Genomic DNA, 10,717 nt, shown 5'->3' on the forward strand with positions numbered 1-10,717 from the left:
ACTTCTGTCCATCCTCCTCTTCTGCACTCCCTTTTCTCCAGACCTCAGAAGCCCTCATTTTGAGGTCTCTGGAGGACCCCCAGTAGTTGGCACTGTGTCACTAGTCTTACTGACTAAGGTTCTAAACATACTGGAAAATGAAGCAAAGGAGAAGCAGGTGAAGGCCAGTACATTGCCTTACTGCTGACAAAGGCCAGGGTGGAGCATTTGCTCAGTGTGGGCAACTGAACCCCTGAGCTTGTTAGACATTCCCTGCCCCCAGTCATGGCAGTGCTCAGCTGGGTGGGTCTTCCTCCGGAGCCCCTGGAGGGGCAGTGGATGTGGCAGATCCTAAGAAGAAGAGAACTGAGCAGATGCACTGCATTCTTCCCAAATACACATATCAGATGAGTTTTTCTCTCTCTTAGGCAGAGAAGTATCCTCTGGCAGAGCCTCCCTATCTCCTTTTGCTTATGAAGTTTCTTGAAACTTTTTGGCTATGTCTGAGGTTTCTCTCCTTGTCCCTAAGGCCTTTTTGAAACCATATATAGCAATACTTAAAATTTTTAAAATAAAACTTAAAAAACAGACAAATGTAGACAGAATTCTATAATGAATCTCTTGCAGCCATCATCCACCTTCTACAGTATATCAACTCATCGCCAATCTTGATTCATCTGTCACCCCCCACTCCCACCCCAACTCCTGTATTAATTGAAACAAGCCCAATACATCATACCAGAAAGACTTGTTTTCTGTCCTGTCACATACCGCTCCCGAGGGGCAGTGAACACATAATGGACTAGATATTTGAACAGGGTGGGTGGATGAATTACCAGAAAACAAAACAAAACAAAACAAAACAAAGGGTAACATTATAAAAACATTATCCTGCCATAGCAGTGAGGCTGTTTCCATTTTCCTTACCACTGTTGGAATTCAGGATTCATCATTTGTCTCTGGTGACAACCTCATCATTAGTCTCCTTACTGCTTCTCTCCCTCTGGATTACTGGTGTTTCTTCAAGTGATGACTCATATCAGAATCCCTTGGAAAATGTTAAAATGCAGATCCCTGGGCCTCTCTCCAGCCTTGCTGAATCACACACTTTTTTTTTTAAGATGTTATTTATTTATTCATGAGAGACACACACACACAGAGAGAGAGAGAGAGGCAGAGACACAGGCAGAGGGAGAAGCAGGCTCCATGCAGGGAGCTTGATGTGGGACTCAATCCCGGGACTCCAGGATCACACCCTGAGCCGCAGGCAGGCGCCAAACCGCTGAGCTACCCGGGCTGCCCTGATTCACACACTTTGAATGTGAGTTCCAGGTGTGTTTTATGAGTAGCCTGAATGATTCCAATCCACACCCATGCTGGGAACTGCTGTTCCAATTCAGCCTTCATGCTGTCCTTCTATTTCATTTTTTTAAAAAAAGATTTTATTTATTTATTTGACAAAAAGAGGAGAGCACAAGTAAGGGGAGCAGCAAGCAGAGGGAGAGGGAGAAGCAAGCTTCCCACAGAGCAGAGAGCCCAATCTAGGGCTTGATCCCAGGACCCCAGGTCCATGACCTTAGCCAAAGGCAGATACTTAACCATCTAAGCCACCCAGGCACCCCGTCCCCTGATTTCAAACACTGAGTCTGACTATATTTCCCTATCTGAGAACAACCCAAGGGGCCCCCCCACCCTCAGGGTAAGTTCCAAGTCCCCAGATCTGGTATTTAGGGCCCTTTGTGAGCTGGCCTTTGCCTATAGCAGCCTCTTCCCTCACGACTGTTTCCCTTGAACCCTGGGTTTCAACCCTATCTTACAGCCTTGATATGCTCAGCACTGTATTCTCTCCTTTATTCCTCCTGAGTCTGATAAACTTGTACTGATCACTAGAGGGCCAGTCCAAGGGTTTCTTCTTCTTTGAATCCATCTGACTCACTCCTCTGTACATTGTAGCAGAAAGATGTGGGATTCAGACAGACTTAGATTTTGCCACTTACTGGCTATGTGACCTCAGGAAAACCCTCCATTTTTCTGGGTTTCAGTCTTATCATGTAGAGAATGGGGATAAAAATAGTGTCCCATGGGGCTGTGATATATGATCACAGTCCTTAGCACTGGAGGCAGGCAAAACTTCACCTCCATCCTCTTAGGGTCTCTAGCTGGGCCAGAGAACTAAATGGACATAGGACAAATTAAAAGGAGAAAAACATGTAGATTTTTACATGTGCATGGGAGCCCCCACAAGCCACCCAGGCATCCCGAGAAAAGTGTTTATATACTAGGTTGAACAAAGAGAGTCAATTGTGGAAAAATAGCTAAAATACATGAGGACACTAAAGAATTATTTTAACAAAATCTACTTGTTCGTATTTCTCTGGGCCTTGACTCCTTCTTTCTGGTGATAATATTTCTCTCCTCCTGATATATATAGAGAGACCATCTTTCACATGGGAGTTTTCTCTTCTGCTTTCAGGAAGTAAAAGGGAGGTCAAAGTTCCTTTTTTGTACCTGCTATTTTTCAGGGGACTTGAGCTCAATAATTGTTATGCCAGAGAGGCATGTATTGGGGGTGGTATATTCTGCTGCCCTTCAGCACAGAGCCTGACACATACCATAGGGTATTTGTAAGCAAAGGTGTCCTAACAAGGCCTTGGCCAAGAGAGAGTTAAAGGCTAAGGCATCTTGAAGTACTGTGGAAACTGGGAAGCCCGGGTGGCTCAGCAGTTTAGCACTGCCTTCAGCCCAGGGCCTGATCCTGGAGACCTGGGATGGAGTCCCACATCGGGCTCCCTGCCTGGAGCCTGCTTCTCCCTCTGCCTGTGTCTCTGCCTCTCTCTCTCTGTGTGGCTCTCATGAATAAATAAATAAAATCTTTTTTTTTAATAAGAAATACTATGGAAACTAATATAGCCTGCCGTGCAGAAGTCAGCTAATACAGTAATTTATTATGGAAGCAATAATGAGGTCATCACCATTCTGTTGGCCAGTAATAGCTCCACCACAGTGCACTATGACTCAGAGTTTGCCCCTCCAGCCCCCTGCCACCCACTGCCCTAGAGAGAATTTTCTAATAGGTATGATAATGTTGTAACTTAGTGTTTTAGTAATTTTCTTTTCCAAAGTGACTTTTGATTTATGCTCTTCCTGGTTTCCTACTGAAAGAGTCAAATGGAAGTCATAGGAAAAATTCTTCTGCATCACTGGAAATGGGGAAAGGTCTCATCCACACTCTTGAGAATATATAGTAGTGGTAGGGAATCATTCAGATTAGGGCAGAGTGTAGATGGGGAGTCTTTAGGGGGCAGCCCACTCTCACAACTCCCTAGTCCCACTGTTATTTCTTGGTTTACAATGGGGCCAGCCGAGGAAAGAACTAGTAGTCTGCAAGGGATGTGAACTCCAATAGGTTTGGAGTCCACATTCAGGGATTGGAGTCTGTGGGGAGTGGGGATCCTACATTGCTCACATCCACAATGCCCAAGACATTGGCTTCTTGAAGGTGATGTGGCTTCTTGAAGAGTAGTTAAGGCAGGGTGACTTCTATGTAGCCACCCACAGAGGTATGTGATGGAAGCTTCTGCTCAGGATGCAGGCAATAAAGGGTGTGTCCGTAGAGAATTTAAAAAATAGTAACACCAGTTAGAAGTTGATCTGTAAGAAGGTGGCTTCTTCAGAGAAGTTAATTGGGGAGAGGGACTGTTTTAGTAATAAACTACACCAAAGCTTAAACAAACATACATATTATCTCATATCATTTCTCTTTGGTTCAGGGATTTGGAGCAGATCAGCTGGATGTTCTGGCCCAGGGTCTAGTGTGAGGTGCAGTCAAGATGTCCCTTAGGGCCACATCATCTGAAGGCTTTGATGGGGCTGGAGGATCTCCCAAGATGGTTCACTCATCTGGCTCTTGGCAGGAAGTGGTTCCTCATCATGTGAGCCTCTCCACAGGGCTGCCAGAGTGTCTTCCTCACTTGGTGGCTGGCTTCCCTCAAGTAAGTGATCCAAGTGAGAGCAAGGTAGAAGTGCAACACCTTTATGAGCCTGCCGTGGAAGTCTCATGTTCTCATTTCTGCAGCATCCTATTGGTTACACAGATCAGCACTGTTCAGTGGGAGAAGGGGACTACCCAGGACCATGAATACACTAAGGAAGAATCATTAGGGGTCATCTTGGAGGCGGCTACCACAGGCCTGCTGTCTTGTGCATCCTTGGATTACCAAGATGGAGAAGATAAGAGAAGTCCCCCAATCCAAACACAAAGTATTATTGAAATGTAAATTTGTGTTCAGCTTGAGAAGAAGGAAGAGGCATCTTCAGTACCAGGAGAAAGAGGCACATCATTGTAGCAAGTAAAGCCTTGAAAGCCTGTGAATGACAATGAGTGAATGAACTTTAGGGGCTGGAATTTACATCTGACCTCATGCTGTCATAGGATATATCCAGTCTGTGGGTAGCAACTTAGGACACAGCAACCTTGACCTACAGGGCATCATGCTGATCTACTAAATGGATGACATCATGCTGACAGGAATAGTTCAGATTTCTCCCCATAAAGAAAAAAGTTGCATTTCTTTTAATGTTCCTATTAATTGGCTTGGGGCCCTATTCATCATCCCAAGAATGTCTTCCTTCCCATAGTAGGTCTACAACTTGGCTGTCCTGGCCAGTCTTGGATGCAGGATAAGACCCTAGAAAACTTGTTTGCAGTATAAGACTCTGGAAAGCTTGAGGAATCTCCAGAAGCACCCTGTTTTTTTCTGGCTGCTGTTGCTGCAGAGCTCTAATGTGTGGCCAGAGTCCACCAGGGATGGGAAAATCTGTTCTGGGGTCTGGAGTTCTCTTAGGAAGTGGGGGTTCTGCCACCATCCATCAGACTGATACCACTTCTGTACCATCAGTGGCTCTTGGAAGGAGAGAAAGTGGGAAAGTCCAGGATCTGGCTCACCCTGGGCATCTCCTTGAGGGGAAAGCCAGTTCTTCTCCAATAGAGCCTCCAGAGACTCTGATGTTTGGCTGGAACACATTGGTGGCCTTGAATTTGGGGCACTTCTTTCCCTCCATTCCAAAATCCACTCTCATTTCCTATATTAGAGGTGGGACATCCACTGGGGAGATGAGAGGAAACTAAGTTGGCTACATTCTTCTCTGTAGATCAGTCTTTCCAATTAGTTACAAAGGTGGCAACCTCCCTCGAGAAATCTTTTCTTGGAGGGTACCTTGTGGTAGAAATGCACTACACTTCTAGCCTCATCATCCAGGGCTGAGGATTTCTACATCCAAGATAGCTTTTCAGAGAGCTATCTTGGGTTGTGGAGAAGGCATTTTCTCATTGCCTCATCTGGCAACCACTGCCTATTCTCTGGGCCTCCCTTATATGGGTGATATCCTTAATTCCCATGGGTAAGTCCTCTGGTTCTCCTAGCTCCTCAGATAAACGCAGGACATGTCAATCCTCAGCTAGACCTCTGCACATCAGCCAGAGTGAAAGCTGAAATCCTCAGTATGGTCTACAAGGCCTTACCTGATCCTCTTCTACTTCTGAGCCCCTCCTCTCCCCTTTGCTGGCATTGTTCCAACCACTTGGCCCCTTACTCTCCATGCTCCCACCTTAGGGCTTTTGCATGTGCTGTTTTTTTCTGCAAGAAATGTGGTGGCTGACCACAGGATGGATGATGGTAGCTCCCACCCAGAATGTAGTCAATGAAGGGTGTGTCCGCAGATAATTTAAAAACAGTAACACTGGGATGCCTGCGTGGCTCAGCTGTTGAGCATCTGCCTTTGGCTCAGGGCATAATCCCGGAGTTCCGGGATGGAGTCCCATATCAGGCTCCCTGCATGGAGCCTGCTTCTTTCTCCGCCTGTGTCTCTCCTCTCTCTCTATGTCTTTCATGAATCAATAAATAAAACCTTTAAAAAAACCACACACACAGTACCACCAGTTATAAGTCAGTCTGCCTTTTATCATCGTCATGCTGGCAACTCTAAATGATGTCACATAAAGTACTACCACCCCCAAAAATCTGTAGATCTAAGTTCTAAACAAATATTGTGGTTATTGATTGTTTTAATGATATGTATATGTGTTTCAAATCAGCATGTTTGTATTACTTATCTTCTAATAAATAGAAACACTGTGTTCTACATGGAAGTTAATTGAGAGAACTCCCAGTTACACCATCACAATAACAGCCATCCTGCCCTGCCTGCTCCCCTCCAAGCTCAAGCCCACAAGCCTTCTTTGCAAAAGGAATACCATAACAGTTTGGAATTGTTGGAGCTACATTCATGAGCAATCTGTATCTTCAGCCCCCTGTGATAGTATTTATTTTTGGGTTTAAACAGAAGATTCCAAATAAACAATGATAGCTTAATGATTTTATTTTTTAAAGATTTTATTTTTTATTTATTTATGAGAGACACAGAGCGAGGAAGCGAGAGAGGGGGGGGGGGGCGGCAGAGACACAGGCAGAGGGAGATGCAGGCTCCATGCAGGGAGCCCAACGTGGGACTCAATCCCAAGCCTCCAGGATCACGCTCAGGGCTGCAGGCGGCGCTAAACCGCTGTGCCACCAGGAGCTGCCTTAGCTTAATGATTTTAAAGACCAACTGAACTTGAGTTATTTCATTTCTGTCGTCCTACATGTGACCACATTTATTTCCGTTTGATAGAATAAAACAGTAAGAGGGAGAAATAACAGTGAGGTATAACACTGTTTTTTTTTTTTTTTTTAAGATTTTATTTATTTATTTATGAGAGACACAGAAAGAGGCAGAGACATAGGCAGAGGAAGAAGCAGGCTCCCTCCACACAGCCTGATGCAGGACTCAAAACCGGGACTCTGGGTTCACACCTGGAGCTGAAGGCAGATGCTCGACCACTGAGCCACTCAAAAGTCCCAGAGATATAACACTGTTGTTTGGTTTGTTCAAATTGTAGTTCATAAATGAAATATTTTAGTGAATTTGACTAATATCTTTGAATTTGGTATTTGTGTTTAAATTGTTAATTTCTATTTTAAAAATAAAAAATGAGTCAATAAAACATTACATCAGTGGTATGATATAGTAGTTGCCTCATACTTTTATAGATGTTTTAAATTTATTTATTTAAAAAATCATGGCAAAACGTACATAAGTTTACCATTTTAGCCATTTTATTTTATTTTTTTTTAATTTTTATTTATTTATGATAGTCACAGAGAGATAGAGAGAGAGGCAGAGACACAGGCAGAGGGAGAAGCAGGCTCCATGCACCGGGAGCCCGACGTGGGATTCGATCCCGGGTCTCCAGGATCGCGCCCTGGGCCAAAGGCAGGCGCCAAACCGCTACGCCACCCAGGGATCCCATTTTAGCCATTTTAAAGTGTACAGTTCAGTGCATTAAGTCCATTCATGTTGTTTTTCACCCATACCCACCATCCATCTCCAGAACTTTTTCATCTTACAAAAGCTGAAGCTCTGTACCCATCAAACAGTAACTCCTCTCTCTCCCCTCCCCTCAGCTCCTGCACTCATTGTTCTACCCTTTGTCTCTGTGAGTTTGACTTTCTAGCTAACTTATAGGAGTGGAATCATATGACAGATGTTTTGGTTTCATTCAAATTTACCTATCGGTTAATTTACTAAACAGTAATAACTGGGCAATTATTTACATACCATTGTATTAAGTCAGATTATGAGAAAGAAAAACAGCCCTTGACATCTGGGTGCTGGCCTGGCACTCACAGTTAGGCTGGAGTGCTCTGTTGAATGTGACCAATTTCACAGAACATCAACATTAGACAAGGTCAAGTAAACAAGACCCTACTCACTACTCAGGTTTGGCCACAAAGACATGAGCATTGTCCAGATCTCCAAAAATGGCCAAATGATCTTCTAACCTGGCTCATATGAATGACTGCTGTTTCTTTAACAATCTTGACTTTAGCTTTCTTTCTTTCATCCTGTTTTATAGATAACATATGTTGAGATACCTAGTCATAGAATTATACCTGCTTCCAATTCAGAGCAAAGCTCTGAACCCTCCTCCCGAACACCTATCAATGAACCCACATCTCATAATAAATTATTTCCAACTGCTTCTTACTGAGATGCTTCATGGTTTCCCTGTGATGTGTGCTCTTCCTCACAGCAACAAGAAATAAACCCAACTTGTTCAATTGCAGTTGAGCTCCTGGTGGTCTTTGGCTGGAGCACATTGACAGAAATGGGTATTCACCAAGATTCAACGGAAGTCTTCACTACCTTGGACCAGGACCCTTGAATCAGTAATAGTGTGCACATCTGAAATGCCTGTGTCTACCTGCTTGAGGTATTGCCCTGTCTATGTGCTGGAGGCAAGCTCATGCTGCACTGAGCTCTGCTATTTTGTTGAAACCCTTCAGCACTGACTTTCTTTTGTTTTACTAGGAATAAAGCCTCTTAGGATTGTTTTGGTTATCTGATTTGATTTGTATCATTCCTTGGTAAAATTGTTTTCTAGCCTTCTAATACTTATTCTGTGGTCTATCTCTCTGGTGTCTTGAGACACCATGAAACATTCTTTTTTTTTTTTTTTTGATATTGTAACATGAAAATTCTTTTTTTTTAATTGATAAAATTGATGTATAATATTGTATTAGTTTTAGATGAACAACAGTAACTTGAAAAATGTATATATTACAAAATGATCACCATGACAGTAATAGTTAACATTTGTCACTGCACATAGTTGCACATTTTTTTTCTTGTGATGAGAACTTTTAAGATCTACTTTCTTAGGGATGCCTGGGTGGCTCAGCGGTTAGGCATCTGCCTTCAGCCAGGGGTATGATTCTGGAGTTCCGGATCGAGTCCCACGTCCAGCTCCCTGCATGGAGCCTGCTTCTCCCTCTGCCTGTGTCTCTGCCTCTCTCTCTCTCTCTGTGTCTCTCATGAATAAATAAATAAAATCTTTTTTAAAAAAAGATCTACTATCTTAGCAACTTTCAAGTATGCAATTAACTATATGTATGTATGTATTCAAGTATGTATTATTAACTATAGTCACCATGTTGTACATCATATCCCCTGGACTTATTTATCTTATAACTGGAAGTTTGTGCCTTTTGATCACTTTCACCCATTTTGCCTACCCCCATCCCCTGCCTCTGGCAAACACCAATCTGTTCTCTGTTATCTATGAGTTTGGTATTTTTATTTTTTAATATTTATTTATTTATTTATTTATTTATTTATTTATTTATATTTAAATATAAATAAATGTGGCCCAACCACTGAGCCACCCAGGCTCCCAAGTTTGGTATTTTTAGATACCACATATAAGTGAGATGATACGATATTTGTCTTTCTTTGTGTGACTTATCTTACTCAGCGTCATGCCTTCTAGGTCCATCCATATTGTTGCAAATAGCAGTATTTCCTCCTTTTTATGGCTGAATAATATTCCATGGTATGCATATACCACATCTTCTTTATTTATTCATCCATTGATGGACACTTAGGTTGTTTCCATGTCTTGGCTGTTGTAGATAATGTTGCAGTGAACATGCGAGTGTGGATATCTCTTTTTGAGATAATTATTTCTTTCTTTCTTTCTTTTTTTTTTCAGATAATACCCAGTAGTAGAATTCCTGGATCATATGGAACATCCATACTCTTTTCCATAGTGGCTGCACTAATTTGCATTCTTACCAACAGTGTGCAAGGGTTTTCTTTTCTCTACATCCTCACCAGCACCTATTGTTTCTTGAAGATGAAAATTCTTTTTTTTTTAAGATTTTATTTATTTATTCATGAGAGACACACAAAGAAAGAGAGAGGCAGAGACACAGGCAGAGGGAGAAGCAGGTTCCACGCAGGGAGCTTGATGTGGGACTCGATCCCAGGTCTCCAGGATCAGGCCCTGGGCTGAAGCCAGTGCTAAACTGCTGAGCCACCCGGGCTGCCTGAAGGTGAACATTTTTAAGGGAAAAATGGGCATAAACCAGATTAACCTGTTTTCTAGCTGGCCCCATGGCCTTTGGACATACTTTGTCTTAGGTCATCATTTTAAAACCTTAAAGGATTTCTTCTTTGTTCCTTATGTTGCAGAGAACTATTTTGTTCAGTTTATTCCACCTGAATTTAGGAAGTTCGTTCTGGCCCTGGTGGGTGATAACTGTTAGGCCTCTGGCTAAGTTCCAGAAAAATAGAGTTACACATGTACCATCCTGTGGGCGACCACGGACTAGCGGGAGTAACTGAACCAAACCAGGCCTGGACTTGCATCCCTCATTCACTCAAAAGGCTCGGGAGCCTAAAGGGTGAGTGGTTGGTAGATGCTTGAGAAAGGGCTTGAGCAATGGTTCTCAGGGCTCGCTTGTACATGATCGCCCACATAACACAATAGATACAACTTATTCTGGCCTGGTCATAAATGTAAATAAGGGTCTGTGCTGTCCTTGCTGGTCTGTTTACCATATCTAATATTCCTTTGAAGTATGCACATCTGGAGCAACAAGCTTATCTATTTACCAAGGTCTTCTGGCACCTGTGAGTCTGTCTTGCATGCTGAGAAAGGGGAACTTTGGAGTGTTTCACAAACCTGCTAAAAATAAACACCTTCCTAGCTTTGTTTTGCTCATGCTATAAAATGTTGTAAACCCTTGAATAAAGCTGGCACTGCTTGGACATCATCCACTATATCCTGCCTGTCTCCATCTCTTTACTTTTCTTTTATTTTCCTCATCCCCTTATCCTCAGGACCCTGATCATGTTA

The sequence above is a fragment of the Vulpes lagopus genome, chromosome 3, assembly GCF_018345385.1.
Source record: "Vulpes lagopus strain Blue_001 chromosome 3, ASM1834538v1, whole genome shotgun sequence".
NCBI classification, from domain to species: Eukaryota; Metazoa; Chordata; class Mammalia; order Carnivora; family Canidae; genus Vulpes; species Vulpes lagopus.